Raw genomic sequence first — 7,221 nt, 5'->3', positions numbered from 1 at the left:
CTGCATTGTTTCCAATCAGCAATATGTCATCCACATATAATATTAGAAACGCTATAGAGCTCCCACTCACTTTATTGTAAATACAAGCTTCTCCAAAAACTTGTATAAACCCAAACGCCTTCATCACCTCATCAAAGCGCGGATTCCAACTCCGAGATGCTTGCACTAGTCCATAAATGGATCGCTGGAGCATGCACACTTTGTCAGCATTCTCTGGATCGACAAAACCTTCGGGTTGCATCATATACAACTCTTCCTAAAGAAACCCGTTAAGGAACACCGTTTTGACATCCATCTGCTAGATTTCATAATCGAAAAATGCAGCTATTGCTAACATGATTCAGACGGACTTAAACATCACTACCGGTGAGAATGTCTCATCGTAGTCAACTCCTTGAATTTGTGAAAAACCCTTTGCCACAAGTCGAGCTTTATAAACGGTCACATTACCGTCTGCGTCGGTCTTCTTCTTAAAGATTCACTTGTTCTGAATAGCCTTTCGACCTTCACGTAATACTTCCAAAGTCCATACTTTGTTTTCATACATAGATCATATCTTGGATTTCTTGGCTTCTAACCATTTGTTGGAATCTGAGCCCACCATTGCTTCTCCATAATTCGCAGGATCATTGTTGTCCAACAACATATTGACAAGACAGGATCCCCGTACCACTCGGGAGCAGTACGTGTCCTTGTCGACCTGCGAGGTCCGACAGCAACTTGATCTGAAGCTTCATGATCACCATCATTAGCTTCCTCTTCAACTTGTGTTGCCTCGACAGAAATTTATTTTTGCCCTGCTCCACCATCCTTTTGAAGTAGAGGTTCCACAACCTCATCAAGTTCTATCTTCCTCCCACTCAATTCTTTCGAGAGAAACTCTTTCTCAAGAAAAGATCTATTCTTAGTGACAAACACTTTGCCCTCGGATCCGAGATAGAAGGTATACCCAACTGTCTCTTTTGGGTAACCTATGAAGAAGCACTTTTCTGGTTTGGGTCCTAGCTTTTCAGGCTGAAGCTTTCTAACATAAGCATCACATTCCCAAACTTTAAGAAACGACAACTTTGGCTTCTTGCCATACCACAGCTCATATGGTGTCGTCTCAACGGATTTTGATGGTGCCCTATTTAAAGTGAATGAAGTTGTCTCCAATGCATAGCTCCAAAATGATAACGGTAAATTGATAAGAGACATCATAGAACGCACCATATCTAATAAAGTAGGATTACGACTTTCGAACACACCATTGCGCTGTGGTGTTTGATATGTCTCCAGCGTATCTATAATTTTTTATGGTTCCATGCTATTATCTTGTCAAACTTTGGATGTTTTGTATGCCTTTTATATATTTTTTGGGACTAACTTATTAACTCAGTGCCAAGTGTCAGTTCCTGTTTTTCCGTGTTTTTTACCCTTTTCACAGGAGAATATAAAACGGAATCCAAACGGAATAAAACCTCCGAAAAGATTTTTTCCAGAACAGAAGATACGCGGGGAACTTGAGAACCAAGGCAGAGGACCCCGGGGGAGGTCACAAGCCCCCTAAGCGCGGCCTGGGTAGGGACCACGCCTAGCAAGCTTGTGGGCCCCATGTGGCTCCTCTGCCCTACTTATTACGCCTATAAATCCCAGAAAAATCCAAAACCACGGGAGAGAGCCACGAAAATACTTTTCCTCCGTCGCAAGCTTCTGAATCCGCAAGATCCCATTTGGGGCACGTTCTGGTGCCCTGCCGGAGGGGGGGTTCGGACACGGAGGGCTTCTTCATCAACACCATTGCCTCCCCGATGATGCGTGAGTAGTTCACCATAGACCTTCCGGTCCATAGCTAGTAGCTAGATGGCTTCTTCTCTCTCTTGGATCTTCAATACACAGTTCTCCATGATCTTCATGGAGATCTATCTGATGTCATCTTCTTTTGCGGTGTGTTTGTCAAGATCCAATGAATTGTGGATTTATGATCAGATTATCTATGAATCTTATTTGAGTTTCTTCTGATCTCTTATATGCATGATTTCATATCCTTATAATTCTCTTCGAGTTGTGGGTTTTGTTTGGCCAACTTGATCTATGATTCTTGCAATTGGAGAATTGCTTGGTTTTGGGTTCATACCGTGCGGTGACCTCACCAAGTGACAGAAGGGGTAGCGAGGCACGCATCATGTTGTTGCCATCAAGGGTAAAAAGATGGGGTTTATATCTATTGCATGAATTTATCCCTCTACATCATGTCATCTTGCTTAAGGCGTTACTCTGTTTGTCATGAACTCAATACACTAGATGCATGCTGGATAGCGGTTGATGTGTGGAGTAATAGTAGTAGATGCAGAAAGTATCGGTCTACTTGTCTCGGACATGATGCCTATATGTATGATCATTGCCTTAGATATCGTCATGACTTTGCGCGGTTCTATCAATTGCTCGACAGTAATTCGTTCACCCACTGTAATATTTCTATCATGAGAGAAGCCTCTAGTGAACACTATGGCCCCCGGGTCTACTTCACATCATATTTTCAGCCCTACACTTTTACTTTGTTGCAGTTTCCGCCTTCAGATCTCACCTTGCAATCAATCTTGAAGGGATTGACAACCCCTTTGTAGTGTTGGGTGCAAGTTTGTTGTTTTTGCGCGGGTATGGTGGAGACTTGGCTTGATACTCCTACTGGATTGATACATTGGTTCTCAAACTGAGGGAAATACTTACTCCTACTGTGCTGCATCACCCTTTCCTCTTCAAGGGAAAAACCAACGCAAGCTCAAGAGGTAGCAAGAAATTTTTTTGGCGCAGTTGCCGGGGAGGATCAAGTTAAGAATAGTCTCCCGTCAACGTGCCAATTTCTGGCGCCGTTGCCAGGGACCATCAAGTGAAGCTTATCCAAGTAACCGTCGTAAACTCATCTCTTGCATTTACTTGTTTTTCCTCTCGTTTTCCTCCCCCCACTTCTGAAAAACAAAAATTTACAAAAAAATTGCCTTTTTCGTTCGCCCTTTTCTTTCGCTTGCTTTCTATTCGCTTGTCTGCTTGTCTGCTTGTTGAAGTCACCATGACTGAAAACACCAAACTTTGTGACTTCTTGAATACTAATAATAATGATTTTATTAGTACTCCGATTGCTCCTGCCACTAGTGCGAAATCATATGAAATCAATGCTGCTTTGCTGAATCTTGTTATGAAAGTGCAATTCTCCTGCCTTCCTAGTGAAGAAGCCGCATCCCATCTTAATACCTTCATTGAGTTATACAATATGCAAAACAAGAAAGATGTGGATAATGACATGATTAAATTGAAGCTATTTCCGTTCTCATTGCGAGATCGAGCAAAAACTTGGTTTTCATCTTTTCCCAAAAATAGTATCGATTCTTGGAACAAGTGCAAAGATGCTTATATATCCAAGTATTTTCCGACGGCTAAGATTATCTCTCTCCATAATGCTATCATGAATTTTAAGCAACTTGATCATGAACATGTTGCACAATCTTGGGAGAGAATGAAATTGATGATTAGAAGTTGTCCCGCTCATGGCTTGAGTCTTTGGATGATTATACAGATCTTCTATGCTGGTTTGAATTTTGCTTCTAGAAATATCTTGGACTCCACCTCCGGTGGAACCTTCATGGAAATCACATTAGGAGAAGACACAAAACTCCTAGACAATATCATGACAAACTATTCTCAGTGGCACACTGAAAGGTCACCTACTAGTAAAAAAGTACACGCTATAGAAGAAATTAACTCGTTGAGTGCTAAGATGGATGAGTTAATGAAATTGTTTGCTAGTAAAGGTGCTCCTTTAGATCCAAATGATATGCCCTTGTCTTCCTTGATTGAGAGTAGCAATGAAAGCTTGGATGTTAATTTTGTTGGTAGGAATAATTTTGGCAACAACAATGCTTTTAGAGAAACTATATTCCTAGGTCTTTCCCTAGTAATCCCTCTAATAACTTGGGCAACTCCTACAACAATGCTCATGAGAATCACAAAGATCTTAAAGTGCTTGGTGTTACTCCCATTGAATCCTTGTTTTCTAGTGTCAAACCTAATGATGATGGGGTTGGATATGAATCCACTGTGGTTGAAAAACGCCCCAATGATTCGGAGTCCATCTATCTGGATGCTAAAAGCATTGAAAGTGGAGTTGAGGATATCAAAACTTTGAGTAGTAATGAAACTACTACTTTAAATTTCAAGGAATTCAATTATGATAGTTGCTCTTTGATTGAATGTATTTCCTTGATGCAATCCATGCTAAACTCTCCACATGCTTATAGCCAAAACAAGGCCTTTACCAATCATATCGTCGATGCTATGATGAAATCTCTTGAAGAGAAACTTGAATTGGAAGTTTCTATTCCTAGAAAACTTCATGATGAGTGGGAACCTACTATCAAAATCAAGATCAAAAACTATGAATGCAATGATTTGTGTGATTTGGGTGCTAGTGTTTCCGCGATTCCAAAGTCTATGTGATGTTCTAGGCTTCAATGAGATTGATGAGTGCTCTCTTAATTTGCATCTTGCGGATTCTACTGTTAAGAAACCTATGGGAAGGATCAATGATGTTATTATTGTTGCAAATAGGAACTATGTACCCGTAGATTTCATTGTGCTTGATATTGATTGCAATCCTACATGTCCTATTATTCTTGGTAGACCTTTCCTAAGGACTATTGGTCTTGTCATTGATATGAAGGAAGGGAATATTAGATTTCAATTTCCATTAAAGAAGGGCATGGAACATTTTCCTAGAAATAAAATAAGATTGCCTTATGAATCCATGATGAGGGCTACTTATGGTTTGAGTACCAAAGACAACGATACGTGATTCTTTCGCCTTATGCCTAGCTAAGGGCGTTAAACAATAGCGCTTGTTGGGAGGCAACCCAATGAATTTATCTTTGCTTTTTGCTTTCTGTTTTGTTGCGTCCACACCATCATAATTCTGTTATGATTGTGTTTTTTGTGTTCCTTTTTGTGTTTGATCCAAGTAAAACCTTTATGACTAGTTTTGGTGTTGGTTGTTTGATCATGCTGGAAAAAGACAGAAACTTTTCCCTCACGAAATTATTTTTCTGTTTTATCCAGAAAGAGGTTTTGAGTTGATTCTTTTTTGTTGCTGGTTGATATGCCAATTTCCCAAATTGTAGTAATTGTTCAAAATTTCTTAGATACCAGAAGTATACGAAGTATACAGATTGCTACAGACTGGTCTATTTTTGATAGATTCTGTTTTTGTTGTGTTGATTGCTTATTTTGATGAAACTATGGATAGTATCGGGGGGGGGGGGTACTAGCCATGGAAAAGTGAGAATACAGTAATCTAACATCAATATAAATATAAATCAAGTTTGCTACAGTACCTAAAGAGGTGGTAGTTTGTTTTCTTGTGCTAATGTTATCACGAGTTTCTCTTTAAGTTTTGTGTTGTGAAGTTTTCAAGTTTTGGGTGATGTTCTCATGGACAAAGGGATAAAGAGTGGAAAGAGCTCAAGCTTGGGGATGCCCAAGGCATCCCAAGACAAATTCAAGGACACTAAAAAGCCTAAGCTTGGGGATGCCCCAGGAAGGCATCCCCTCTTTCGTCTTCAATCCATCGGTAACATTACTTGGAGCTATATTTTTTATTCACCACATGATATGTGTTTTTGCTTGGAGCGTCGTGTATTATAGTAGTCTTTTCTTTTTTTTATGTCACAATCAGCCTTGCTGCACACCTTTTGAGAGAGACATGCACTCATCGTGAATTTGCTAGAGTACTCATTGAGCTTCGCTTATATCTTTTGAGTTAGGCAATTTAGCTCACATGTGCTTCACTTATATCTTTTGAGCTAGATAACTTTGCTCTAAGTGCTTCACTTAGATCTTTTATAGCACGGCGGTGTCATATTTTGGAGAAATAAGAACTCTCGATCTTCACTTATATATTTTTGAGAGTGCTCTCTCTGAGTAACTTGGTAGTTGGCTTGTGCTATGAAAGTAGTCCTAAAGATGATAGGCGTCCAAAGAGGATACAATAGAACTTCCAATTTCTTGCGCATTTATTATAAAGAGAAGTTTGATTCCTCTCAATTAGTTTTGAGACATGGATTTGGTAATATTAAGAGTCATGTTAGTTGGGTGTTGTGAATCTAGAAATACTTGTGTTGAAGTTAGTGATTCACGTAACATGCACGTATGGTGAACCGCTATGTTAGGAAGTAGGAGCATAATTGATTTATTGATTGTAATCCTTTGTGTTGCGGTTGGGATCGCGTGATGGTTAACACCTACCAACCCTTCCCCTAGGAGTATGCGTTTAGCACTTTATTTCGATTACTAATAAAAACTTTTGCTATAAGTATGTGAGTTCTGCATGACTAATGAGAGTCCATGGTATAGATGCACTTTCACCTTCCACCATTGCTAGCCTCTCTAGTGTCGTGCAACTTTCGCCGGTGCACAAAACCACCATAGACCTTCCTCAAAACAGCCACCATACCTACCTACCATGGCCTTTTCATAGCAATTCCGAGATATATTGCCATGCAACTCCCACCGTTCCGTCTCATGACTTGTGCCGTCAGTTACATATTGCCATTACATGATCGTAAGATAGCTAGCGAGATGTTTCAATGTCATACGCCAAGCTAGACTGTTGCACATCCCGGTACACTGTCGGAGGCATTTCCTATAGAGTCATCATCGTTCTAAGCATTGAGTTGTGAGTAAATGAAAGTGTGATGATCATCATTATTAGAGCATTGTCCTAGGTGAGGAAAAAAAAGAGGCCAAAGTTGTCCACACAAAAAAAATGGAAAGAGGCCAAAGAGCCCAAACAAAAAAGAGAGAGAAAAAGAGAGAAGGGACAATGCTACTATCTTTTTCCACACTTGTGCTTCATAATAGCACCATATTCTTCATGATTGAGAGTCTCTTGTTTTGACACCACCATATACTAGTGGGAATCTTCATTATAACTTGGCTTGTATATTCCAATGATGGGCTTCCTCAAAATTGCCCTAGGTCTTCGTGAGCAAGCAAGTTGGAAGCACACCCACTAGTTCTCCTTTTGAGCTTTCACAAACTTATAGCTCTAAGTGCATCCATTGCATGGTAATCCCTACTCTTTCACATTGATATCTATTGATGGGCATCTCCATAGCCCTTTGATACACCGAGTCAATGTGACCATCTCCTCCTTTTTGCCTCACAACCTTCACCACACTCTATTCCACCTAT

The sequence above is a fragment of the Hordeum vulgare genome, chromosome 2H, assembly GCF_904849725.1.
Source record: "Hordeum vulgare subsp. vulgare chromosome 2H, MorexV3_pseudomolecules_assembly, whole genome shotgun sequence".
NCBI lineage: Eukaryota > Viridiplantae > Streptophyta > Magnoliopsida > Poales > Poaceae > Hordeum > Hordeum vulgare.
Note: the sequence above shows the minus strand (reverse complement) of the source record.